Genomic DNA, 27,817 nt, shown 5'->3' with positions numbered 1-27,817 from the left:
TTCCCTGCAGCTGCAGGCCTGGTGAGACAATTGGGTGTTTTAGAGAAATACATTTTTGGGCTAATTTGCCATGCATAAGTGTTTCTCTTACCCTTTAAAGGCAGAGAACAAAGAGGCCTTTCTGCACCCGGGCAGGCTGCTGGGGAGGGGACCGCAGCTGTACCGGGCCGGCGACCCTCCTCCCTCCCTCCTCCCTGTGAGCGCCCCACCACACCGCCCACCGCCCCCCAGGAGAGACAGCCTGGACTTTCCCAGCCTCCCCCAGCCCCCTGCCCTGCTGCCTCTGAGGCCCCTCTGGTCCTGCCCCACCCCAGCCCCCACCCTCCCACCAGCTGCCCCAGGCGAGAGGGAAAGTGTGCGTGGGTGGGGGGATGGATAGATGGATGGGGAGGGGGCATGCCCGGAGAGAGCAGCTCTCTACGAGGCTCACCAAGGTGGTGATGGCCTGGCTGGGTGTGTGCCAGAGCTGCGGGTTGTAGGGGGTAGTCACGGGGTGTGGGACGGTGTCAGTCATCAGGTGAACCACTAGTGTCCAGGGGGGATGTGGCCGTCACTCCATCCATTCACTCATGCGTTCATTTGTTCGTTCGTTCATTCATTCAGCTAGTCTCTGCTGTGTTCCAACCATGTTTGGGTCTCAGGGCACCCTCATCCTGGAGGAACAGAGAGGTGCTACTGATTATAGTAAAGCACCTGAGGTTCTCGTATTTCTTAGAGGAGGCGGCACCTACGGGAGTGGCTGCACGGGGACAAAGCTGTGGGTGCAGAGGTGTGAGGAGCAGGTGCTTCGTCCTTCCTGGTGCATAATGAGGGGGCCGGGGCTTGGTAGCAGCTTCCTTGTTGGTGGTGAAGGTCCTGAGACTGGCAGATTCAGCATTATGCCCTCCCAGGTCACAGTTCACCATCCTCCCGTGTGCTCAGGCCATTCCTTCCCCCTCGAACTCCCTTCTCTCACTCTTGGCTGTCCTGAGGACACACTTCTCCTCTTCTGGGGGCCTCTCCTAGCTCCCCATCCTCCTCCGTCAGGGCTGGGCCCCTCAACTGTCCTGTCTCCCCCAACACATCCAGAGAGCCCACGTCTGCACACACATCCACACACCTGAATGGGGTCCTGCTCCCCCTCTGTCTGCACTTTCCCCCCATGTTCATGGGCTCACTGAGGGCAGGGGCCTTGGGTGTCTCCCCAGCACCCAGCACAGGGTGAGTGCACAGCCCTCCATGCTCAGGAAAGGAGCATACAGGGCTGGACACCCCTCGTCCGTATTCAGAACAGCAGTGGCGCTGCTTACTGCATGCCAGACCCTGAAGGGTGACATCTGTTCACTTACCTGGTTGTAACACCTTTATAAGGTGGGCGTTATTACCTACCGCTGTTCTACAGATGGGGAAACTGAGATACAGAGAGGTTGAGGTTTTGCTAAAGATCATCTGACTCCCAGGGGAGGAGGCATGAGAGTCCTCCCTCTAAATCATTATATCTGAATCACGCAAGAGCCACCTGCTCCCTGGAGCCTTCTGGAATAGACTAACAGACACTGGGTTCTCCTTCTGATGTCCTCCTGCAGCTTGCTCTGCTCCTTCCATCCCTGGGTGCTGCCCCTGCCCTGTGTGCACCTGAGAGATGGTGAGACACTGAGCTTGAATGGCAGGGTGTCGCCCCACGAAGGAGCTGTGAGCGGCTTGGGTTCCTTAGAAGGACGAGGCCAGCCAGGGTGGGAGACCAGGGCTGCTTGCTGTCCCGCTTCCACAGGGGTGGGCATGACCTTTGGTCCTTGGATTTCAGGACCACCAACAAGGGCTTCGGAGCCCCCTCCAACAATGTCACGTGGTTCCTTTGCAGTCAACATACCCGGGGGCACGAGCGACACCTCCCAGGGCTCCACGTGTCAGCACAGGGCGACTGATACGGGCTTCACGACCCTCTGTGTACGTGTAGTGTGCACGCTTCTGCACGCACACGCATTTGTGCCCGGGTGTGCCTGTGTGTGCGTTGGCCTGCGCACGTCTGTCTGGGGGTGCTCAGGAGATGAAGGAGAAGGCAGAGATTGAGAGAGGATGGTGGCTGCTTCATCACCCAGAACTCTCTGTGTGGGATCAAGAGGAAGGGGCAGCCCTCTACCCCGCACAGGCTCCCGAGCATACAGATCCTCTGAAGGCTGGAGCAACACAGGCAGAAAGTGAGATGTGGCTGTTCGCCCAGGGGGGTTGAGGGGGAACCCCGCTGCGACGGGCAGGCGACTCTGGGCCTGTCTGAACAGGGACTCTGAGACTCACCAAAGGCTCTGCAGGCCCTGGCTGCTTGCTCCATCGCAACCCTTGATGGGCACTTATGGGTGCTGACTGCATGCCTGGCCTGGGGGCAGGGCAGGGGTGGGTGTGCAAGGCCTCTGCCCTTTCAGAGGAACCTAAAGTCCGAGAGGAAAGAGTGCCCAGGAAAATGGAGTTCGGGGATCTGAGGCGTGAGTGGTGTGGTCTGTTGGGTGTGTACGTGGGGGGTGAAGGCTGCCGAGGAAGGCTGGGAGGTTAGGGAGGGAGATTTGAAGGTTAGAGACTGATGGGGAGAGGGAGGGCCCCTATTCACAGAATCCTAGAATGTGAAAGGTCTTTGGAGATTACCTCATTCAAGTCTAGTTTATACAGAGGAAACTGAGGCCCAGGGACAAGGGATGACTTACCCAAGACAGTGATGGAGTCAATCCGAGTCCATTCAACAAGTAGTTCCTAAGCCTGTGCGGCACCAGGCAGAGGACTCAGCCTTAAATAAGGGCCTGTCTTGCCTCAGTGTGGTCTGCTGGGGCAATGGACACACAGACAAATAAGCACCACCCAGTGCCACGAGTGTGACCATCAAAGTATGTATGAAGCAGCAGAGTGAGGGGGAATGGAGGTCTGTTATCTAGGCAAGACCTCTTGGCAGAGGCAGCATCTTGGTTGGGCTTTGAAGGATGGAGAGGAGTTCAAAAGGCTGAATAGGGAAGGAAGGGATTAGTTTCCAGGTGACCAGTCATTTGAGTTGGTTTCTGTTTTTGCCACCCCTGAAGGCAGCCATCAGTCTGTCCTCCATGGGCACCCCAATCTCTTGCAGACTCCAAGCAGGCTGGGATGGCAGGGGGGCTTTGGTGTGTTTCCGTCCTGAGGCAGGGGAATGGATTCCGGGTTTCCCAGGGCCCCAGGTTTAGCCTGGTTGCAGGGCCTTGATTCAGCCCCCTTCCATTCAGTCAAAGAACATTGACTGGGCACCAGTTATGGCTAAACCTTACCCAGTGGGGAGGATTTCAAGAGGCAAAGAGGAAAGAAGGGCATTCCAGGAGAAGGGAACAGCATGAGCAAAGGTGTGGTTGCTGGAAAGCAGGGGCCTGTTCAACAAGTATCTTCTATTTTGTGTGGCTAGAGCAGGGGGTATGAAGGGAGCAGTTCAAGACATAGCTGGAAAGATTGGCCGGTGGTGGGGCTGGAGGGTTCTAGGGAAGAGTTTGGGCTTTAATCTGTGGCAAACGGGAGATGCTAATGGATTTTGAGCAAGAGCAAGTCCCTCAAGAGCCCAAGACCGGGCTGGGAACTTAAGAGAACCCAGAAGCCTTCCAGAGAGCCAGGAGAGGGTCCCCCTGGACAAGGTGTGCTGGCAAATGCTTAACGCTCTGCTGGGGGAAAGGGTGACCATGCAGGGATGGATTTTCACAATGTAAAAGCTCCCACCAGGGCCAACTTCAAGCTTCCCAGCTGACATCAATAGGCTTGGAATGTTCCAGAAAATTTAACAGTTGGCTCTCCATGCTGGTATGAGCTGACTCCTGCACACCGTGTCCCCCAGGGTTATCAGCTGTAATTCCCAGTGCTCAGCCCCCTTCTCTCCAGGTTCGCTTCCAGTGTGACCTTCACGTGGGAGCCCAGGGATGGAGACCTACCTGAGAGGTTTGTCCACGCTCAGGGGGTTCTGAGCCCCCAGGCCCTGTGGGTTTGAGCCTTGGCTCAGCCGGTCCCTTGCTGGGTGACCCAGGCCCACCCCTCATTCCTCTGGGCTGACTTGCTTTGTGGGGTCCTTCTGGGCTGAGATGATGATGCAGAGAGGAAGTGTGGGTGGCAGAGGACGGAGCCGGGGAGGCCTCGGGAACATGGGCAATCGCTCCCTGGGGGTAAGGACCAACCCCACCCACCCCCAGCTCATTTGCCTGAAAAACCCGTCAGATCACCAGCTAGCACTGGGGCAGGAGGGGTCCTGCGAGGTGAGGGTACGGGGGACAGGGTGGGGGGCATTGAGAGCCACATGGGCTCTGGGCTATAGACCACCAATGCCTCAAACCCTGCCAGGGGAAAGCGGGTTTCTGGGCCTTGATACAAGTTGGTTCCTCTGCCTGGTGCCACCCTCTCCCTCCCCGTCTCTTGGCAAACTCCTACTCATCTGTCAGGCCTCAGCTTCAGCACACCTCTTCCAAGAAGCAGGGGCTAGCTAAGAGCACAGGACCTGTGAAGCCCCGGATAATCTTAGTCTTTCTCAACCTCATCCGTAAAAGGGGAACAATGATACTGCATAGCCTGTAGGATGGCTCTGTGAGAAGCACTTGGCACACAGAGCCCTACTTCTGATCATTGTGATAGTATTATCACTCCTTAGTTACTGCCCCTTCCCCCATGTCCCTCCTACGTAGGCTTGGCCTCTGAGTCCCCACCGTGCCTGGTGGTTACCCCTTCAATCAGGTGGTGATTATGGCCATGTCTGTCTCTCCCGCTGGACAGTGAACCCCTGAAGGCGGGGATTCGGTCTGATTTGCCTAGGGGGCTCCAGAGCACAACCCGAGCCCAGCCCGGGCACAAGCCCTGCACTGTTTTAGGTGAGGGACTGACCCTGGCCAGGTCCCTGGCCTTGGCTGCGACACCGACCCGCTCGGAGTCCTGGCCAAGCAGCTGCTCCCCACGGAGCCTGGGTTTCCTCATGTGTGACCTGGATGACCTCTGAGGATATGTCTTCCAGCCCCCAAACACTGTGGGAGCCCATGTCCCAAACCCGAGTCACCATCCTGCCCCTGAAGCAGCCCCCACCCACTTCCCTGCTCCATCAATGGCTCCCCTGTTCCCCAGTGACCCAAGCGTGAAACTTCAGAGTCATTTTTGACTCATCCGCCTCTTTATCCCCTCACGGCTAATCATCAGCCACGACAGTTTTTCCTTCAAAACGTTGCTCACATCCGTCGTCCCCTCTCTGGGATTCTGGTCTCCTTGTCTGCAGCTGGGATGATGGTGCCCACTTTCTGACCGGCCAGCATCCTCTCATCGCCCATGATGGCCGTCTCCCCAGCAGAGCTCCTGAAATGCCACCGCTGTGTCCCCCCTGGGAAATGCACGCCTGTCCCCAGGCAGGGGGTTAGCAGCCCTAGAGTCTGTCAGCAGGGAGGCTGGGTATGCCCAGGAGAGACCGGCAGGAAGAGGGGCCCTGAGTGGAGTATGGGGGTATGGTTCCCAGGTCACCATGGCTTGTCTCCGAGAGCTCACGCACATCTGCACGCACATCTGTTTGAGAGACCCAGTGCTGAGTGTGAGGCAGGGACTCCAGGGTAGTTAGACAGAGCCTGTCCACACGGAGCTCACACCCGACAGGCCCCATACTGTGGGGTGTACAAGGGGCCATGGGTGCTGCTCCCTCGGCCCAGAATCAGGAAGCTTCACAGGGGAGAGACAGCTGGTTCTTGAGAATGGTGTTTCTGGCCCGGAAGTAGCCTGCCCGTGGAGCTGTAAGAGGGCCCAGGAGGTGTTTGGGGTGGCCGGTGCTGGGAGGGCTGAGGATGGCAGGGTGGGAGGCAGTGAGGCTGAGCAGGGCTGGGTGGGCTGGGGAAGGGCCCTTGCTGGTCGGAGGTGAGCAACCTCAGGGACCCCTTCCTGCCACCTGTAATTCACGTCCCCTGAATAGAGCTGACTCCCCAACCCTGGGAGGCAACTCCTCTCTGTAAAAATCAAAGTGACATTCTGTGGCCCCGCACTCTACAGTTTACACGGTGCTGGCCTTCCCTAGTTCCTGGTCTGGCTTTACCAGCCCCGGCACTGGGCAGCTCGTCACTCCCATTTGACAGGTGAGGAAGCTGAGGCCCATAGCGGGGAAGGGGCTTGTCCGGGGTGACCAGCTAGTTTTCGCCAGAGTGAAGCCTGGGATTTCCCTGGCCCTGGATGTCAGACTCTAGAGGTTGAAGGGAGGGAGGGGGGGAGGGAGGGAGGGGCTCAAGCTCCAGGGCCCATGTCCTCCTGGGGAGGGGCTGGCTCCGCGGGACCCAGCTGGGGGGACAGGCCCAGCTGCTGGGAGGCCGGGACTGAGAATTGTGCCCACCAGGCCTCTGCGAGGCAAACCTTGCCTGGGTGCCCTGGGGTGGGGGTCGGCCCGAGGGAGCAGGAGGGACTGGGTGGCGGATTTGTGTTTCCACTTGATTCCCTCAGTTGTTTTTCAAGAGCTGTGGCAGGATCCCGAGGGGCGGGGCGGAGGCGGGGGAAACCTCAGGAAGGCAGGAAGGCGCGGGAGGGTCCCCCCCAGGGTCCCCCCCACCCCCCGCTGCCCGCCCCCCATGTGACTCCTCTGACTGACGACAGTGCCACATGGAAAGGCCTCGAGGCTTCCGTCCTGCGCTGGCAGGACGAGTGTGTGACGTGGGCCAGGGCACTGGGCCCACACTGGGTGACTTCCCGCGTGACCTGCACTGTCTCAATGCTCTTTCCATTGGAGGCCAACCCCTCTGACTGTGGGGTAGGAGAGGCCCGTGACTGTCGCCTGACCCCCACTTCCAGCACAAGCCCAAGGGGCAGGTACCTAGGGCCAAACCTGGACAGGGTCGGGGGTGGTGGTGCCCCGAACCCTGGGATTTTGTGCGGTGGCCCCCCGCCAGGTCTCCCAGTTCCCCTCCAGCCTGTCCGGCGGCCCCTTCTCAGCTCTGTCTGTTGTCCACAGCCAGGCGCCCTTCCTCCTGCTGCCTCCCCCCACCGTTTCAGTCCTGCTGCCTTGCCACAGGCCATCCGTCTCTCGACTTCCCCAGGCCTGGCCATGCTGGGCTCGCTGTCCCTGCCGATTGAGTGTCCTGTCTCCCAGAACTGCCCCCGCGCTGGGCCCTGGGCCCGAGGCCTGGCCTCTCCCCTTCCACTCACCTGTGTGTCTCGGTCCTGTCTGTCCTTCTCAAATGGTGGCAGGAGTGGGGACAGCTACTCCTGCCTTCAGAATCTGCTTAGCCATCTTAAGCTGTGTGGTGGCAGCTGAGTCCTGGCCCTTCCCTGGGCCTCAGCTTCCTCCCCAGTGAAGCGGGGCTGATAGTTACAGAGCCAGCAGCCTCCCAGCACTAGATCTGACGAGGCAGGTGCCCGGCACAGGATGGGTTTGGGGAGGTAATGGAAGTGCTCAGAGGAGCCAGGCCTCACACCAGCTGTACAACCCTGGACGATACTGGTATTTCTCTGAGCCTCAATTTCCTCCTCTGTGAAATGGGTATAATAATAGTTCCTTCCTTTGGGACTGAATGAACTACTCCCAGGGGAGGGATTCTCCCTCTGGCCCGGGGTGAGGGAGGGCTTCCTAGAGGGGCAACCCTCATGGCTGTGGACAGTGATTGGCCAGCAAAGACTCCAGAGACAGTGCTCCAGGGGAGGTGGAAACCAGGAGCTTTAAGCTGAGACTGGGAGGAGGGAGGTGAGACCTGGGGATCCCACCCCAGTCTCCCACCCTGCCTCTCCAGCCAGGGGGCTGATGTCACTTCCTGCTCTGCAATCTGGCTCCCTGCTCTGTGCCTTTACTTGCGCGGGTCTTCTGTCTCCAGGCCCTCCTGCGCAAACCGCGCCCCGTCCCCCCCAATACATACAACTATAGCTTGACTCCTCCGGGAGGACTTCCCTGCCACGGCCATCTCCCTCTCTCTCGTCAGCACTGCTTGCTATACAGTCCACCGTGTTGGATTCTCTTGTAAATGGCACAAGCCTGGAACCCAGCAGGAGCCCAGGAACCTCTAACCCCCCCGGTAGCAGTCTCCGTCCATGCTGGCTCTACACCCACCCAGATGCCCAACCCTTGCTACCGTCCTATGGGGCCAGGAGGGATAAGGGACCATCCGACAGCTGATGCAGAGGTCAGGGAGGTCAAGGGGCTGTCCAAGGCTCACAGCAAGGTGGGGAGCAGACAGGACCAGAGCACTCACTCGCACTTTCTCTGTCTCTCCGTTTCTGTCTCTGTCTCTCTCTGTCACCTGCCCCCCAGTGCAGAGCCCTGGGCTGGGGCCTAGTAGGGGCATGTTTCCTTCCTGTTCAGCTGGAACTCCGGAGTCTGTCCTGCCTTTGTCCCTCTGGGCCATGCAGCCTTCCTTCCCTACCCCCTGGCCTGTCTGCTATTGGAGGGTCCCCTGATACTGTCACTATTCTCGGTAGCCACTGCCCCGCCCCACCCCACCGCTCCAGGCCGTGGCCGGGGCTGAGCTGAGGTACCCACAGTTGCCCTGGGAGCACACAGAGGGTGCAGGGAGAGCCCTCACTAGGGGTGGGGAGGCACTGCCCCTTCCCAGCTGGTGACCCTGAGCCATCACTCACCTCTTGGAGGCTCAGTTTCTACCCCCTGAAGAAGGAAGTGCCGCCTTTTTATGCTAGCATCAAACCCACGAGGTGTGCATGCTTTTACAGACGAGGAACCTGAGGCTCTGGGAAGCCAGGGACTGGCCTAAGCTGGGAAGTGGGAGGTGGGCCCTGCTTTGCTGGGCCATTTGCAATATCTCAGCACCGTGGGATTCAGGGGGGCAATGTCCTGAGAGTTCTTTGTGAGACTGTAAAAACTTCCCAAAAAAGAGGCTTTGTTCTTCAAGCGGGGTGTCCATGGGCCAGGTTCACCCTCCAGTGGTTCCACTGTGGGGGCCCAGAACCCCGTGATTATGAACCACTCCCTGGGGGGGGCAGCCTTACTCTCTTTAGGAACCTGCCTCTTTCCATCCTTAACATAGCAGGTGCTGGCTCATCACTAATTCAAAGAATGATTGGACCATACTTATGAGGGGGTGGGCAACACGGGGGGAGTAGCCACCAGGGATGGGAGCACATAGGACTTGGGGGCCTGGTGGGTCTCTAGCCCTCACCCTTGACCTCTTACAGTTTAGTCCTTGCATGGCCGTCACAGTGTCCTTGTTGACATGACACTCAGACCACACCACTCCCTGCTCCAAGCTCCCGTGGGCCCCTCACGTGTTCCTCCAGCATCCCCCATGGTCTGACCCCCATTCCCTGGCCTCCCCTTTTCCCCTTGCTCCCTCTGCTCCCACCATTCTGGCCTCCTGGCTGCTCCTAGACTCCCTGGCACATTCCCTCTTAAGGCCTTTGCACATGCTGTTCCTACTGTCTGGAACATTTTGCCCCAGACATTCTTCTTTCATTCAGCACACCCTTCCAGGGGCCTCCCCTGATCACTGTTCCTAATGCACACCCTTCCTGTTGGTCCTTCCCCTGACCCTGCTATGTTTGCCATCATAGAGCCACCGGACATTAGCTTGTATATTCGCTGGTTTAGTTGTCCAGCCTGACAAGAACATTCTCTCTGTGAGGGCAGGGGTGGTCTGTTTTGTCCACTGCTGTAACCCCAGAGCTGGGACAGAGCTGGGCACATGACTAGTGCCCAACTCTTACTTGTAGAAGGAGGGAGGAAGGTGGGGAGGGAAAGACCTTTTCTTCTGCTGATCCGTGGAGGGCCTCCCCTGTGTGGCCCTATGTTAGGTGTGAGGTGTGTCTAGAACAGGTAGCATCAGCAGAGGGGACAGCAGCTCACTTGAGCCCAGCTGACCCCAAGGTAGCAATGGTCATTAAGTGAATATATGTGAAGTGCCCAGGGCACCATAGCTTTTTTTTTTTTTTTTTTTTGCCTTATTTGCTGTATTACCCGATGTGGTCTCTAGGAGTCTGCGAACCAGGGCTGGTGGGTGGAAAGTGGGGGAAGGGGAGAAAGCTAGGGATGAAAGAGATTTAATTAAATTTTAGGAAAAAATTTCAAAAGGCAACACTGTGCAACAAGGAAGGGACTTCCTCAGGAGAAAATGTGCTCCCTATCAGCAAAAGGAGGCAAGTGGAGGCTGGAGGCCCTGGAACTGGGTCCAACAAGCCTGAGAACCTGAAGCCATAAGATGTAAGGATTCAGGGGAGTCCTCCCTGAGGTTGGGGTGGGCCAGGCTCTGCAGCTGGAGCAAGCATGGGTCACTGGTGTGACCAGGCCCAGGCAGCAGAAGCCATGGCTCCAGTCCCTGGGTCCAAAGGCTGCTGGGACTTGGCCAAGCAGCCATTTTGGGCCTCCGGACCTGGGAACCGCAGACCAGGCCTGGGAGACAGGAAATCGACCTGCTCAGGGCCCGAAAGGCCCCCTACCATGCCCTTACTCCCTCCCCACCTCCCACAGTGGCCTCAGGCCCCTGCGCCCTGCACCCATGGGGTTAAATCTCTCCCTGTCTCTCTCTGCTCCAAGTTGTTTTCCAAGTGAAGCAGAGAATGGTTCTCTTGTTACCAACATGGCTTCTGGGCATTGGGTAATGCGCTCCCTCTTCTCCCTGCTCCACTCCACAAAGGGACCTTTTGTTCCTCTCCCTGCCCCTCTCTCTGGCTCTTCCCCGGCCCCCCACCCACCCCGACTCCCTCCTCCCCGCCTCCCGCCCCACACTGCACCCCTGGGCTGCGAGGAGTGACCACGGTCTGGCCGCGGTGCCCTCCCTCTCCCGGGGCGCCCAGGGAGAGCAGGGGCCTTGTGGCCGCGGCGGCCATTTTGAGAGCGGCCATTCCAGGCGGCCCCTGGCTTCTGAGAGGCTTGCGGGGTTGGGGAAGCCACAGTGGGGTGGCTGGGGTTCAACAGGAGGTCTCGTGGTGCACCTCTTATTCTCCAGGGAGAAGGGGGACCCTCCCAACGGCCGCCCCGACCCGGGCCGCCTCCTTGCACTGAGACAAGACACCTTGCCACATCCACCATCTTGCTTGAGCCGCGCACAGCAGCCCCCGAGGCGGGAGTCACCCCCCGCCTTCCGCAGGTGGAGACTCTGTGGGGTAAGTGTCTGTTCCAACCAGGGGCTCAGTGAGCAGGTGCTGCAGCCGGACCGAGCCATGTGCTCGAGCCCCCGCCCCCCACCTCTCCAGGGAAGAGCCCTCAGAATATGCCCTGATCGATGGGAAACACTGCGATGGAAGCCTAAAACCAAATTTACTGGAATTTTTTTTGGAAATGGAGCAGATTGTGCCCAAGATGGGAGTGTCAGGAAGGCAGTCAGATGCTGAAGTGTTCGCTCTCAGGGAATTCCGTCTCTGTCCACTGTCCCCTCCTTTGCCCTCTCACACAGTCCTGCAAGGCAGGCAGGGACAGGCTGACCACATTTTTCAGATGAGGAAACATGCACAGAGGGGATACACAGCCAGGACTTGGCGCTCACCCAACCGACTCCAGCTCTGGTTGTCTCTTTCCAGGGCGGCTGCCCACCCCTGCGGAGGCCCAGGGGCTTGGGGAGGAGGCTTAGGTCGGTCACAGCAGCCCAGCCAGCCTGTCTGCAATTGAGGAGGTTGTGCTCAGGTGCCTCAAACATCCACCAATTCCTCCATCTCACTCTGTCCCCGTGTCTGCAGAGCCGTGGAACAGACCCCTGTGCCGTGCTAGAGGTGCGCACTCACCTGTAACCACTGAGCTGGGTCTGGGGCCTTCGGGCCACAGCAGGAAGAGGTAAAATGAGTGGATTGGGGACGGACGGACGGATGGATGGATGGGCGGCTGGGGGCAACAGAGAGAGAGAGAGAGGGAAGATTTATTCAGAGTTGAATACATCCCTGGGCCTGCCCTCAAGGAGCCACAGTCCAGGAGGAGACATAACTCAGTGAAGAGCCAGGGTGCTGCAAGACAGGCGCCTGCAAGCTCACCACTAGCTGGGAGGTTGAGGAAGGAAGGCTTCTTGGAGCAGGTGACTGAGGATGGGACCCGAAAAGACGAGGATAAGTGAACTAGGCAAAGAAATTGAGACAGAAGGTGGGAAGGGGCTGGCATAGGGGGTGGGGCTGGGGCCGGGGAGGAGAAGGTGAGTGGTGTGTGATGGGGTGAAGGGCCCACACGAGTGTGCCAGAGCAGAGTGGGGGCAGGGAAGGCGGGAGAGGTGGGCAGGGGAGGAACAGTGTGGGCTGCCGGGGGCAGTCCGGGGCCTCCTGCAGACTAGGGTGCCCCGATAAGGTACATGAACTAGGTCCTGAGGGCAGTGGGGTGGTCACTGAAGGATTTTCAAGGGGTCAGATTTGTGTTCTAGAAAGATCATATGGGCTGGGTCTGTGCCAGTCTGGTTTATTACTGTTTTCCCAGCAACCAGCTCAGTGCCTGGCACAGGAGGTGCTCAATAGATGTTTTGAATCAATACACGAATACCAACAGGGTACCCTGAGGTAGTGGTTAACTGCCGTTGTAGGACCTTGGGCCTCAGCTCCCCCGTTTGTAAAACGAGGGTCACAACACCCGTCTCTTCGGGGTGCTGAAATGGCAAAGGGACGGAGTGCGTGGCAGGGCTTTGCGCAGTGTCCTGCGTGAGGTCCGCGCTCCATACCTGGTACCTTTCTGCTATGTGCACAGGGTGCACTGTGGGCGAGACAGAGGCGAGGAGCTGGTAAGGAGGGGCGGAGTCATCCGGGCGAGAGGATGATACCAACGTTGATCAAGGGCTTAAGCTCTTCGAGCATTTTACCCATAATCCTCAAAAACAAGTTAATGAAGCAGGCATTATGGTCACCCCTGTTTTATTGTCCAGGAAACCAAGGCACAGAGAGGTGAAGTGATTTGCCTGAGGCCCCGAGGCTGGTGAATGGGGGACGGAAGTGCCCTGGACACCAGAGCCCATTGACCCCTGAGCTGGTGATGGCCCCCCAGTGGGCTGCCACCGGGGGAGGGGACACAGCCCGAACGGATGGACCAGATGCTCCGAACTAGGGGGCAGGCGGGGGGCGGGGAGGGAGGCATCAAGGATGCCCCTCGGTTTCTGGCCTGGGTGACCCGGCAGAAGGTCATTCCATTTCCTGAGCAAGGGACACTGCAGGACGGGCAGGCTTGGGGTGGACACGCTGAGTCTGGGAGGAGATGCCCGGGAAGTCTGGCGTCTAGGAGAGAGGTCTGGGCTGGGGATGTGGATGAGGGTGAAACAAGCTCCTGGGGCAAGTGGGAGGCTTGTGGGGGGGTGGAGGAACCCCACCTCGAGCTGGTGCAGCAGACGTTATATAGCATTTGTTCTGTGCCAGACATTCTCCTGAGCCCTTGTGTTACCTTACTAAAATCCTCCCAACAAACCCTGTGAGGGGCCCCATTACCATCCTCACTTCCCATCCCAATGGACAGTGAGAGGTCCCAACTGCCAACTGCCCCGGGGGCTGTGACTGACCCAGGGCCCAGGCCCAGGCTGGAGACGCGTGGAGAGGCTCCGAGGGCTGCCTGGGTGTGAGCTGAGGTGGGGCCATCTGCAGGAGAGCGAAGGACGCAGGCCTGCCTCGTTGGCCCCTTCGGTACGTGGTCTGGTCAGCTCCGCTCCCCATGCCTCTGCCACCCCCACGGGCCCCAGGCCTTGCCTCTCTGACGGGGGAGGCCAGCAGGGAGATGGGGCCGGCTCTGCTCTCAGGACCTCTGTGGGGCCCGACGGTGGGTGAAGGGCACACAGTCTGCTCAAAGGGGTGCAGAGCTGGAGGGCTGGATGGGGTGGGCAGTAGGGGGGCAGAAAGGTTCCAGGGATAAGGGCCAGGGGGCCGGCACACAGGGGACGGTAATTCTCCGGCTGATGGGCATTAGGGGCAGGGGCCGGGGCGTCCTGGCACAAACTGCCTGGTCCTCGAGCCTGGTTCCCAGCTGTGAGCTCAGAACCTGGAGCACGGCTGCCCCACAGTGAGCCCGGTGGTGGGGCGGTTGGGCCGCCGTCACTGCTGGGCAGAGTCAGAGCTGGAGGCCCTGGGGAGCTCCCAGCCCACTGGGGGGGGACAGACATTTTGCCTGATGACAGGACCCTGGGCAAAGGGTTCCCGGAAAGAGCTTGCCACTGCCAGCTTTGCAAGCTATGGGGGCACAGGGAGCGGTGACCCTGGGCTGGGCTTCAGTTTCTGGGGACAGGTAGCAAGCGGGGTGCTGGCAGGAGCAGAGGCGTGGTGAGTGGAAATGGCGGTGCTTTGGGAAATGGTGACCTGGTGTAGCCAGTGTAGGGGGCCCAGGAGATGAGGGGGGGTGCTGGGCAGGGGGACAAGGGGCTCTCTTCTGTAGGCAGTGGGAGCCAGGGAAGATGCGAGGGCTGGAAGAGAGTCCACAGGAGGTCTGGAGAGCATCAGAGGGGATGAGCGTGGCTCTGCCTGAAGAGGCGTAGAGGGGCTGGACAGACAGCATGGGGGGGGCGCGAACAGAACTGGGGACACTGGTGGGTGTGGCCTGAGAGGTCAGGTGGGGGACCAGGTAGGGTGAGGTCAGTCAGGTGGTGGGCAGGTGGAGTTGGAGGTCCCGAGGGACCCCCGGGTAGAGACAGTTGGGTTTCATGGGTCTGGAGACTGGGATCCGGGAGTGCAGAGGAGGAGCTGGTTCAGTGATGCTCGCTCAGGGAGAGTGGGCGCCTGGGCAGAGGAGAGGCACCCAGCCGGGGGCAGGCGGAGGGGATCAGAGAAGGAGATGCATTGTCACAGAGGGCGGGGGGGGCAGCAAAGTAGCTCAGAGATACAGGGAGAGAGTTTGGGGCGGGGGTCCCAGAGCGGGCTCAGGGGCCGGGGGAGAACGGCGGGACATTGAGCCGGGAAGTATAGACAGCAGGTGGAGACAGGTCTTCAGGGAAGCTCAGCCGGGAAGACCAGGGGAGATATAGGGCAATGGCTGAAGGGGACTCGAGGATTGTAGGTTGTTTTTAGAAGAGACGCTGACGGGGCATCGCGGAGGTGCGCTACGTGGGGGAGGGGCTCCTGGCGTGGGGGTGGGGTGGTCCTGAGCTGGATGGGGGGCCCTCCAGCTGGAGGGAGGGAAGGGAATGGGATGGGAGCTGCAGAGTCATTTGTAGGCCAAAGGAGGGAAGGTCAAGGGACTCCTGCCCAGGGGCCTCTCCTCTGTGATGGACGACCGGAATGGAGAGGCACGGGGCTGCAGGGGGTCCTGAGGTTTGGTGTCTCCACAGAAGGCCCTGGAAGAAGGACGCCTTGGGGATCAGAGAGGGTGGCTGGAGCTGGGGAAGGACCCAGCACAGGCAGTGGCTGGCGTGAGGGGGCCCGGGTCTAAAATGGCACCATCCTTTCTCTTCCGGCTGTTCTGAGCACAAGCCATGTGCTCATGCCTGAGGGGCCGTGGCCTGTCATCCAGAAGCTTATTTGCAGCTTCCTGGAGGTGTTCCTGTCCTGGTCCGGGGGCAGCCTGTCATCCGCTTGCCCGGTGCAGGAGGCAGGGCAGCTCCCAGACGCTCCCCACGGCCTCCAGGCACGTCCCTCCTGCCACACTGGCTGCCAGTCCCCAGCTCGGCACACAGTAGGGCCTGGACACCAGTGGCCTACGTGCTTATATGCTCTTCCACATTTCCAAGCACCCCCCCCCCGCCCCGCCCCGGAACTCCCTGTGCCCCGTCCCGGGAGGGGCTGAGTGGACCAGGCTCTGAGGGCAGGCCTTGCTGCGGCCCCCCACCCATCAGCACATCTCCTGAGGGAGCCCCACACCCACAGCCCCCGTCCTCCCCCTTCTGACACAGTTTCTGCAGCTGGGTGCTCTGATTTCGGAGCCCAGAGCAGAAGAAGAGAAAGGTCAGCAGAAAGGAGCACAGAGGGACAGTGCAGGCAGAGTGAAACGGTTCCTTACCCTTAAAAATTTGCTAAGAGGGTCAATCTTATGTTAATTCTTATCGCAAAATAAACAAAATAAAAAACAGGGTTGCTAAGTTGGCCTCACTGCTAACAGCATCTGCCACCTACTTTCAAGGGAGGACACAGAGCCACGGGGGAAGCACATGACACGGGCCCTGCCTGGCGGCTGTGCGCCCCAAAAACCGAGGGATGCCGTCCGTCACTGCTGCACGACCAGGTATGAAGGGGCCCGATTTCCATGGCGCATTGTTAAAGCAAACTCAGTATCAATAGTTCTGCCCCAAGATGTAGAGTATGACCCACTGGCCACCCCCTCAATGCTCACTGGTCGGGGACCGTCACAGGCTTGTGACAGAGTATGACACAGCCATTAAAAATGATGTTTATGGGGGTGCCTGGGGGGCTCAGTCACTTGAGCGTCCGGCTCAGGTCATGATCTCAGGGTTGTGGGATCGAGCCCCGCATCCGGCTCCGCACTCAGCGGGGAGTCTCCTGGAGATTCTCTCTCCCTCGCCCTTTGCCCCAGCTCGCGCTTGCATGCTCGCTAAGTAAGTAAATAAATAATAAAATCTTTTTAAAAATGATGTTTATGAAGAATTTTAAGGACGTAGGAAATGTTTTTGGTATAATCTTAAGTGAAAAGCAAGATGTGAAACGCTACAGGCATATGTGTAATTCAATAAAAAAGCCAAAAGAAAAAAAACTACGCGCTGTGAGCTCGACTTCGTTTAACAATTAACAGGAAGAAACCTGAAAGAAAACTAGAAAATGCTAACCTTGTTATTTCTGGGTGGTGGAACCGCGAGTGATTGGAACATTTTCAGTGCTTTATCTTTTATTGTATTTCCAAATTTCTACAATAAACGCTTTCCAATGTTGAAGTTATTGGAGATGAAGGTGCGGCGCGTAGCCTGTCTTTAAGAAGGAGTCCCACGTCTCTGGAAAATCTTCTTGCATGAACATATAAAATCTTTGAGTGTATTTATATATTTTTCAGCTGGAGGTAGAGCTTGAATCAGGAAGGCATTTTTTTTTAAAGATTTTATTTATTTATTTGACAGAGAGAGACACAACGAGAGAGGGAACACAAGCAGGGGGAGTGGGAGAGGAAGAAGCAGGCTTCCCGCTGAGCAGGGAGCCCGATGCGGGGCTCGATGCGGGGCTCGTTGCGGGGCTCGATCCCAGGACCCCGGGATCGTGACCTGAGCCGAAGGCAGACGCTTAACGACTGAGCCACCCAGGCGCCCCAAATCAGGAAGGCATCTTGACTACAAATAATGGAAAACCCAATAACATCGAGGGGGTTGCTTGCTTCCCCCCCCACCTCCGGTCACAGGAAGTCCCTGTTAGGCCATCCAGAGCTGGTGTGGTTCCGTGATGCTGTCGCAGGATATCAAAAAGCAGACCTGTTATTCACCCTGAACCCCTCTCTTTCAAGCTCCTGTCCCCCACACCCGATTTCCATCCTGGGACTGAGAACAGCCTATGCACACCGTGCCCCATGCCGGCCTCACTGGAGGTGTGTCTGCACTCACCTGGTGCCATTTGGGGGCCGGGACCAGGCAGCCCAGAGGGGGTCAGCTCGTGGGAGGCTGTTCATGAGGAAGTGACCTGCCCCGGGTCACACTGCTCCTCAGGAAGCTGGATGAATGAAGAAAAGATGGACGGATGGAGGCACAATTGGAACGTGGTTCTCAGCTCTTTTCCCCACCTGAGTGACAAACTGCCTAGTCTAAGCATCTAATAGGGCGTATCAGTCCCTGGAAGACCTGGCCCTGCTGATCTGCTTAGCCTTACGTCTCACCACTGAACTGCTATGGCTCACATACACCCCACACTGGTTTTACTCTGTGCCTTTGCTTATGCTGTTCCCTCTGCCTGGAATGCCTTTCCTTGCTGCGCCCGCCCCCTTTGGTCTAACTTCCGCTCACCCTTTTAGAATGGGCCCAGCGTCACCTCTTCCTGGAAGCCTCCCTGCCCTCCTGGCTCCTCTTCTGACACCCGTAGGACTCTGTGCTTACTGAGTTTACCACACTGCTACCTTTCTCTTCACATTCTGGCCCCCTCCTTGCCAGCCTGTGAGCCCCTGGAGAGGGTCGGGGATGCATCTGGTTCACCTCAGCATCCAGGCCTGGCCTCAGAAGGGGCACGTCTGAGCAGGAAGTCTTGGGACCTGGCTGTCCCCTGCTGCTGCCCCTGAGGAGAGCCTAAACCAGGTCGTACCCGGTTCCCATCCGAAATGGGGGGGAGTTGGGCCGCATCCGGTCACTTCTGAGGACGTGGTCGTTCACCCGAGGGGCAGGGCTGGCATGGGACAGCCTGTACGGGGTGCCTAAGATGGGGGAGAAGGGGGAGGGGAGCGAGGGGCATGGCCAGCGCCTTTGGTCAGAACCCCTACTACGGCCACTTGGGCGGTAGGGAGTGGGGGTGGGTGGGGAGCAGAACGGGTACAGGCCTACATTCTGGGGCCTCGGCACACCAGACCCCACCAAAGAGGCTGGCCTGTGTCCCCATGGCAGGGAGGGCGGCCCTCACGGCTATCAAAGGCTAGCAGGGAGGCCTCCCTCAGATGATGGCTGGGAGGGGAAAGGGGATGTCCCTGGGGCCGCCACCGCCACTGACAAGCTGGGCCATCCGTCAGCCCTGAGCACAATGGGGTCATTAACCCCTGACCCTGGGCCCTTCTTAGCCACTTCCTCTGGAAGGCTTCCCCACCAGAAGAAGAAGGGAGGGGAAGATTTCTCTTAAGCCTCCCTCTTCAATGAGAGGCCCAGGACCCCCTGGGCTGGTCGGGGGAGTCACAGCCTTGTGGACCCTTCCAAAGCTCAAGGTCCTGATTCTGAAGCTCCCATCCCCTGTGGCTGCCTTGGGGGGTCGGGGGGTGGCCCCCACCCTCTGCCAGCCGCAGGAGCAGCATGTATGGGGAGGGACAGAGGAGGACCTGAGAGAGACAGAGACGAGACGGAGGTCTTCTGAGAGAGACACTGTAGCTCAGAGATGACTCTTTTCCATTTAATAGTACATTCACAGGGACTTACAGACCAGTCCCACTTGTGAAGTTCAATACAAGAACCCTAAATAAAATGTTAGCAAAACAAATCCAGCAACGAAGAGAAAGGATACATCCATCATGACCGACTGGGTTTATTCTAGAAATGCAAGGGTGGTTCAACATCTGAAAATCTATTAATGCCATCTGTCACATTAATAAATTTAGGGAGAAAAGTTACATGATCTTCCCGGCACTGGCAATAAATTTCAACATCTACTTATGATGAAAATGCTTTAGCGAACATTGGATGGAAAGGAACTTCCTTCAACTGATAAAGATTATCTATAAAACCCAGCACCAACATAATTCTTAAAGGGACAATGGACCAAAATTCCTTAAAATCCAGGGCAAGACAAGTTTGCCCGCATCCATGTGTCTATTTAATATCGTACCTGAGGTCCCAGATGGGGCAGTAAGAGATGGAAAAAAAACCCCAAAACGACAAGGTATAAGGATTGGACAGGAAGAAGCAAAACTGGCCTATTTGCAGATGACATGATTATCTACATAGAAAACCCAAAACAATCTATGAAATTAACCATGAACAAAATCTAACAGAGATATAGGATATTCTTATATCAATCAATATAAAAAACTAATTGTGGCTACAACATGTGGATGAACCTTGAAAATATTACGCTGAGGGAAAGAAGCCAGACACAAAAGGCCACATGTTGTATGATTCCATTTATACAAAATTTCCCAGATAGGCAAATCCATAGAGACCAAAAGTAGATTAACAGTTGCCAAGGGCTGAGGGGAAGAGGGTGGAATGGGGAGTGACTGCTAGTGGGTGCTTTTGGGGTGATGAAAATGTTCTCGAATTAGATGGGATGGTTGCACATCTTGTGCACATACTAACAATCCACTGAACCGTACGCTTAAAAATGATTAATTTTATATTGTGTAAATCAGATCTCAATAAAAAGCAATCGCCATTTATAAACATCAGAGCCAGCAAAGTATCATTTTAAAAAATCTCCCTCTTACAATAATAACAAAAATTGAATCTAAAAAACTACCTATGGAGAAAAGCATAAAATCTTACTGAGGTGCAGCCACTCTGGAAAACAGTTTTGCAGTTTTTTAAAAAAACGAAACATACACTTACCATATGACCCAGAGACCACACTTCTAGGCATTTGTTACAGAGAAAATATCCACACAAAGTACATACACGATTATGCATGGCAACTTTATTTGTAATAGTAAAAAATAAGAAACAGGGGTGCCTGACTGGCTCAGTTGGTAGAGCATGCGACGCTTGATCTTGGGGTCGTGAGTTTCAGCCCCACATTGGGCATAGGGCTCACCAAAACAAAACAAAACAAAACAACCCTAAATGCATCTAAGTGCCCTTCAGTGAGTGAATGGTTAAAAAATTAGTACATCCAGAGCTCGGAATATCATTCGTCAATAAAATGGAACTAACTATTGATACATGCAACAAGCTGGATGGAGCTCAAGGGACTTAATGCTAAGTCAAAGAAGCCTATCTCGAAAGGTTAGACGCTGTGTGCTTCATTAATGTGACGTTCATGTGACGTTCTCAAACTGACAAAAGTATAGAGCCAGACGGAGAACCGAGTAGTGGCTAGAAGGGTGGGGGGGAGAGAGGAAGGGTGCTCCAAACACGCAGCGTGACAGGTCTTCGCAGTGTCTGGCTCAGGTCTCACCATGACCTGAGCCAAAGGCAGACGCTTAATGACTGAGGTATTGTGTTTTTGCAACTTCCTTCAATCTGTAACTATTCGAAAACAAAAAGTAAGAATATTTAAAAACATTATTAGAAGACATTAAAGAAGACCCCAGAGGTCTGCTTGAAAAGAAGGGATTCTGGGCACCTGGGTGGCTCAGTTGGTTAAGTGACTGCCTTCGGCTCGGGTCATGATCCCGGAGTCCCGGGATCGAGTCCCACATCGGGCTCCCTGCTCCGCGGGGAGTCTGCTTCTCCCTCTGACCCTACCCCCTCTCGTGCACTCTCTCTCTCTCTCAAATAAATAAATAAAATCTTTAAAAAAACAAAAGAAAAGAAGGGATTCTGGGGAAGGAGAAGGGGCAGGAAGGGACAGGCTTATGGCTGAACATAGGCCACGAGGGGTAACGGGTAAAAAGTGTTTTGTTATCTTTTTCTCTCTCTTTTTGCACATTTGACATTTTCTTAATAAAAAGCAAAAGAAAGAAACCCAAGGAAATGCGGAGAGACAGCCATTAGCTTGCGCAGGGAGATTCAATATCATAGAGTTCTTCCCAAATTCCCGTCTAGATTCAGTTCAGTCCTGATCAAACCCCCCACGGTGTGTCGGGGGGGCTCGTCAAGCTGGTTCTAGAAGCCGTAAGGAAGGGCAAAGCGCTGAGAATAGTTGAGACACTCACAGAAGGTAGGGCCCTTGCCCTGCCAACTATCAAGGCTTATTACAAAGCTGTAGTGATCAGGACAGTGTGGTGTATCCTGGAGCAAAGATGGACCGCTCGACGGATGGGACAAGACAGAGAGGCGGACAGACCTGCCACAGCGGTGGGGGTGTGGCGGATCGGAGGGGAAGGGGGGGCGGACACATTCCCGTCTGTCACATGTCCTCACAGCCTTCCTGTGGGATTGGCTTCGCTTGTGAGTGTCCCAAGATCCCATTTCACACTCGGTGGAGGCTCAAAGAAGGCCAGTGGTGCCCACGGTCTTCTGGCTCTGGTCCTAGGCTCTTTCCAAAGTAGGGTCCTCCCAGGGTTCCCTGCCCTGCGTCTGAACCATGGGCCCCCATCCTGGACCTGCTGATTCCTAATCTCTGGGGATGTCCTGGCATCCGCACGGCTACTACCGTCCCGCTTGAGCCTGGAACTCATGAACTAGAGAGAGGAAAAGAGAGAATGACAGAGTGGGGCGAAGGGGGGAGGAGAGAACACAAATCGCAAAGAGCCAGTCACGCCGAGCCCAGTGGGGCCTCGCTGCCAGGGGCGGGGAACAATCAGGCACTGTCCCTCTCCCTCCACCCCCTTGGCTTTCATCACTGACCTAACTCTGGGGGCAGAGCACTAAGGGTGGCGGTGGGGGGAGAGGGAAGGTCAGGGGTCAGCCCACCGCATGCTAAGCAGAGCCAGGAATAGAGCCGATTTGGAGGTGGCTGGAGGGACTCGGGGCCCCACGGAAGCCCACACCCTACCACTGGAGGAGGCCACTGAGAGAGAGGAGGGAGCTGCCCCTGCACCCCAAGGGCAATGAGGTCCACAGCCCCATCGAAGCTGGGAAGGGGCTTCTGGAAGGAGGCAAATGGCTCTGAGCAATGCTAATCCTCTTCCTCAGCCACTGCTGCTCGAGCGGGAGGGACGTTCTGGTCCTTCGGAGGATCTGGCCTCTACAGACCCACCGCCCCCAGGCTGACCCACTGAGCCAGTGCCCCCTTCTGTCTCAAAGCCCAGCTTCCCGGTGGGTCGTGCAGTCCCTGGGCCCTGTTCCACCACCTTGTTTCAGATTGGGGGAGGGGAGACTCCCCCCACATCCACTGACCTGCCGTGGTAGCCAGTGGGGTCCAGCCAACCACGGATCTGACCACTCTGCCCTTCCTCTGCTAGTCTCCTGCGTCCGCCCTGTGCCAGGCAGATGGAGTCTGGGGCCCTGATTCTGAAATGTGAGGCCTTTGCCGTCTCTGACCACTCCCTAGTCTCTGAGCAGCGCTCTGGACGACACAGTTATTCATTCATTCAATAGGTATGCATTCAATATTCTCTGTGCTGGGCTTGGTGCTAGTGTTGGCGACAGGGTGACCAGGACAGCCCAGGCTCCTGCCCGTGGGCAACTTGTGGTCCTGGGTATTAAAATGGGTGTTCAGAGAGACCAGCCAAGCGCTGTGCTTGAGCTGGTCTGCAGGGAGGGCTCCCTGAGGATGTAACCTGGGAGTAGAGACACGGATGAAGTGAGGGAATGAGCATTCCTGGGGAAGAACGTCCCAGGCAGAGGAAGCTGCAAGGGTAAATGCCCTAAGGTGGAAACAATCCAACAGGTGCCAGGAATGGCAAGAGGCCCTGGAACAGAATGTGAACAGAGGGGAAGAGTGGGCCATGTGCCAGAGGGGCAGCCAGGCCCAGATCTGAGATGAGACCTGGGGTTTATTCTTGTGTGTGATGGAAAGAGGGTGAAGGGGTTGGAGCAGGGGAGTGTCATGGTCTGACTTAAAACCAACACTCGGGCTCTTAGGATACCCATTTTGCCCATGGAGAGCAGGGCTCAGAGAGGTCAAGTGATGTTTCCAGGGTCACGTAGCCACCACTGAGCCAATACTCTGTCGGCCCCCTCACCGGCTCCCCACAAATCTACAATCATGCCCCTTGCCACAGGGCTCCCCTTTTGAATTGGGGCCTCTCGGTGCTCGGAAGCAGGAGGTGTTACCCTCCTGCGCAGCCGAGCGGGCCGGAGTTCAGAGAGGCTGGGTCACCTGTCCTCACCCATGCAGCCCGGAAAGCCCGGGGATCAGAGTGGGCTCCGGGTCAGGCACATCTGGCTTCAAACGCTGGCCTCACCAGTGATGAACTGGGAGGTGTCTCACCCTTCAGAGCCTCATCCGGGAAACAGGGGTGGCAATATGACCTGCCCCCCCGCCCCCGGCCCCGACCTTACTGACCTGTTCTTATGCCACATCCTAGCGTTTCCAGCCGCCCTGGCCTTTCCAAGATGTCAGCTCACGTCTGCCACAGGAACATTCTGCCCCTGGTCTCCTCTCGGGGGTCTCTAGTCACCTCCTCAGAGATCTTCCCAACCCCCCCGATCTAAAAAACCCCCGGTCACCACCTTTTCCATCCGCCCCCCATTTTGCAGTATCCATGGCGCCCACCACCAGAGGGAATGAGCCAATTTCTTGGTGTCTGGGTTCACTGCCTTCCTCTCTCACTCGTGTGAGCTCTGTCAGGGTGGGACCTTGCTTTCCCTACCTCCTGAGGTGTCCCGTGGCCTGGACACAGAGGTGCTGACTACATATTTACTGAATGAACAAATGCGTGAACCGAGAGAAGGGCTGTAGTGATGTTACATGAGCTAATGACTGAGAATTGCTGTCATTCTGCTTGATTCTAAAACCCATTATCTTAATCTCTATGCTGCCGATGAGCTGAACCGAATTTCAGCCACCCACCCCTGGCTTCTTGACCTTCACTGGGGCCTTGGAAGCCAGCGGTCAGTCAGTGAGGAGTCAGGCCTTGTGCTGGGGCCCCAGCGGTGCTGAGGGGCGGGCACCTTGGGCACAGCGCGGCGTATGACCAGTCTCACCCACTGCCCACAGGGTACAGAGACTCGTGGTCGGGTGGCAGGGGGAGGGGGTGGTGGCCGTGGTTGGAGTGGAAACAACAGGGATTCTGGCCAGGGCTCTGGTGCTCCGCTCCAGGAGGTGTTTCTCCCAATGGCCACTGGGTGGCAGCACTTCTCCACGAATATGGGGCGGAGGAGCCTGGGACCAGAGGGCAGGAATCTTGGAGGGGGAGCCAGGCCCAGAGAGGAGCTGGGACTTTCCCAGGGTCACACAGCTTTCAGTGGCGGGGCCTGGCCAGGTGAGAGGTCACCCGCCTGCCTGGAGAGACTCAGGAGCGGAGGGAGGAAGGAGGAGGAGGAGCAAGCTCGGAGGGTGAGCATGAGGGCCAGCCCTGACTCAGCCTCCTGGAAGGGGGTGGATGTCCTTACCCCAATTTCGACCCCCAGCATCCTATCTATCCTTGAGTAAGTGCTGAGGCCCTGCTGACACCCCTCACCCATGCCTCTGGCTGAGGTGGTGGTACTCCCGCCCGGACTTGGACGGCTGTTTCCACCCCCAACCCTGGCCTGTCTCCCTTGCCACACTGAACTGTGCCTTGTACCCCTGGCCGCCCGCACCAGCTGTGCGCTCTGCCTGTGCCACTCTGCCCCTCTCAGCCTGGGTAGCACCCGCTCCTGCAGGACTTAGCTGAGATGTCACTTCCTCCAGGAAGCCCTCTCTGACCTTCAGCCTGGCAAGGAGCCCCTTCTCTGGGCCCACATAACACCCTGGGCTCCTCCTGGATGTTGAGCCCCCTGGGGCGGGGATTGCTGGTGGACCTGAAAGGCCCAGACACTGAGCATTCTGAGCCTGTGACACGGTGGTCCTGCAGTAGGCACTGAAGCCATGCACGGAGCTTTGTGAAAATGTGGCTTCCAAGAGCTGCCCTTCCTTGGAGACTCAAGGAAGCGGCAATCAGGACAGAGGAGAGGCTATCTGCAAGGAGGCAGTGGGTGGGGACTGTATTTAAAGTGGAAAGGGGGGGCGCCTGGCTGGCTCAGTCCGTTAAACATCCAGCTCTTGGTTTCGGCTCAGGTCGTGATCTCGCAGCGGTGGGATTGAGCCCCGAGTCAGACTCTGTGCTCAGTGTGGGGTGTGCTTCAGATTCTCTCTCCCTCTCACTCACTCTCTCTCTCTTTCTCACAAATGAATAAATAAAATCTTAAAAAAACAAAATAAAGTGGAAAGATGAGGAGGTATGGGGACATATGGAATTTTCCCTTTTTTGGTGACTGTGCCTGGTTGTAAGTAGCCCATTGATCTGTTAGGGCCTATGGATATTCTGACCTGTGTTGTCTGATGGGCCTGTCTGGATTCAGCCAGGGGGTCACTGTGGCCCCTTTCTACATTCCATTGCTCAAGTCTGTTTGTCTAAAAGAGGTCTCTACATCCCAACCACCGCCCCCGCCGCCCTTTAGATCAACAATGACAAATCTTTGGCATTTGGACACAGGTCTAGCCTCAGTACCTTCTTCCTGATGAATGAGGGGTGTAGAGATGTCCCCACCTAAACCTGTTGGTCCAGCAGGGGTTCTGTGCAGTTACAGACCAGAGCATGGTATTAGGTTAACGTGCTGATAAGCGATTTGAATGAAAGTCCTTGGCGGCCACAGCCATGGGGCCTGGGGAGGGGACCCTCCGAGGGAATGGGTTGGATTCCCTTTAGAGCTATCATGCACAGATGGAATTTGTTGGATGCACTCAGACAAGTAGGAACGTGTTAGCCGGTAGATCGAGATGGAGACTCTGATCTAAGAGGTCTGAGACAGAGCCCCAGAATCTCCGTGTAAGACACCTCGCGTGGGAGTCTGTTGCAGGGGCCTGAGCATCCTAAGGCCCTTTCGTGTACCATAGGCCTGCCTTCTGAAGCAGCTGGGCAAAATAATTGCAATGAGGCATGACAATAAAAACCTCTGGCACCTGCACCCATCCCCAATTCTCCAGACCCCTGAGGCTCAGAGACAAAGGGTGACTGGCCCAAGATCCCCCAGCTACAAAAGAGCAGAGCTCAGATTGGAGCTGGGACCCGTCCTGGGGTGGGGGTGGGGCGGCAGTCTATAATAAAGCCTCCTCTGGGTTTGGAGGTTGCTGTTTGTTAAAAACCAAAATTCCAAAATCCAGGACCTACACTTAGTGTGGTGATTCCAGCCCCATGGAGGAAGCTCAGGTCACGGTTCAAGTTCAGGCCCTTATCATCCCTTCTCTCTGTCCATCCATGTCCTCTCCTCCAGAGCCCAGAAAATGTCCTGTCTCCTATAAAGCCACAGCCTTTTCTAGGGCACTTTCATCCATAGCCGGGGGTTGTGCCAGGCTCTGTGGGAGAGGCAGGCAACCTCCCTTGATCGCACTTTGTAAATACTGTGTTTTTTACAAATTGAAGGTCTGTGGGCATTAAGCAAGTCTATGGATGCCATTTTTTTCCAATAGCATTTGCTCACTTTGTGTCTCTGTGTCACGTTTTGGTCATTCTCACAATATTCCAAAATTTTTGATGATTATTATATTTGTTATGGTGATCTGTGATCAATGGCTATGACTCACTGGAAGCCCAGATAACGGTTAGCATTTTTTTGGCAATAAAGTATTTTTTAATTAAGGTATGTCACATTGCTTTTTTAGATGTATGCTCTTGCCAACTTAATAGACTACAGTACAGTGTAAACATAACTTTTATCTGCACTAGGGAATCAACGAGTTCACTTGACCTGCCTTATTGCGACGTTTGCCTTATTGTGGTGGTCTGGAACTGAGCCCACGATGTTTCCACGATGCCTGTACAGAGAAGAACAAGATCTGCCCCCAGGGGCTTTCTGGCTGGCAAGACAGAAAGTGCTTACTTTGTTGTTTTGGGTTTTTTAAAAGATTTTATTTATTTATTTGTTTGTTTGTTTGAGAGAGGGCGGGGGAAGGGTCAGAGGGAGAAGCAGACTCCCTGCTCGGCAGGGAGCCCGATGCGGGACTCGATCCTGGGACTCCAGGATCATGACCTGAGCTGAAGGCAGACGAAGGCAGACGCTTAACCGACTGAGCCACCCAGGAGCCCCAGGAAGTGCTTACTTTGGTGATGGACCAAGTTACTTGAACTTTCTTTCCCCTCAAATTCATGGTCTCAACCTCGCCCCCTTAATTGGCTGGAACAGGTTTCCCTGCTGCATGAGCTGGCTGATAAAGTGGTTCATATTTTCACACTAATAGGCATTCAAAAGCAATCCAGTTTTCTTTTTGTTTGTCACAGTGACATCACCCATTGATGGATTCCTGGCATCCTCTGGAAGGTGCCAGGGATGATAAAGTTAGTACAAAAAGGGATCTCAGGGAGCATCAGTTTACAATTTGTTGAGATATGAGCCCTAGGCCCCAATTTTTTTTAAAAAAATTTTATTATGTTATGCTAGTCACCATACATTACATCATTAGTTTTTGATGTGGTGTTCCATGATTCACTGTTTGCGTATAACACCCAGTGCTCCAGGCAGAACATGCCCTCTTTCATACCCATCACCTCTTTAATACCCATCCTCCCACTGCCCTCCCCTCTAGAACCCTCAGTTTGTTTTTCAGAGTCCATAGTCTCTCATGGTTCGTCTCCCCCTCCAATTTCCCCCCTTCATTCTTCCCCTCCTGTTATCTTTTTTTTTTTTTAACATATAATGTATTATTTGTTTCAGAGGTACAGGTCTGTGATTCAACAGTCTTGCAC

General features: G+C 56.2%; 1 long non-coding RNA gene across 3 annotated transcripts in view; it reads left to right on the top strand.

Annotated features, from left to right (window-relative positions):
• Positions 1 to 21,027, top strand: part of LOC141370869 (uncharacterized) — a 52,414-nt gene extending 31,387 nt beyond the window's left edge. Inside the window, exons 3-6 of one of the 3 annotated variants that reach the window (XR_012375319.1) lie at positions 10,860 to 11,016; positions 11,431 to 11,680; positions 15,908 to 16,009; positions 16,854 to 21,027. This is a non-coding gene — a long non-coding RNA (uncharacterized lncRNA). The remainder of the gene's footprint in view (positions 1 to 10,859; positions 11,017 to 11,430; positions 11,681 to 15,907; positions 16,010 to 16,853) is intronic. The other 2 variants (XR_012375320.1, XR_012375321.1) reach the window with 2 other exon arrangements.
• The last annotated feature ends 6,790 nt before the right edge of the window (positions 21,028 to 27,817 follow it).

Source organism: Callorhinus ursinus, unplaced genomic scaffold (assembly GCF_003265705.2).
Source record: "Callorhinus ursinus isolate GAN/ISIS: 27379988/994484 unplaced genomic scaffold, GSC_fseal_2.0 scaffold48, whole genome shotgun sequence".
Lineage (NCBI taxonomy): Eukaryota > Metazoa > Chordata > Mammalia > Carnivora > Otariidae > Callorhinus > Callorhinus ursinus.
Note: the sequence above shows the minus strand (reverse complement) of the source record. Positions and strands in the feature narration are given on the sequence as shown.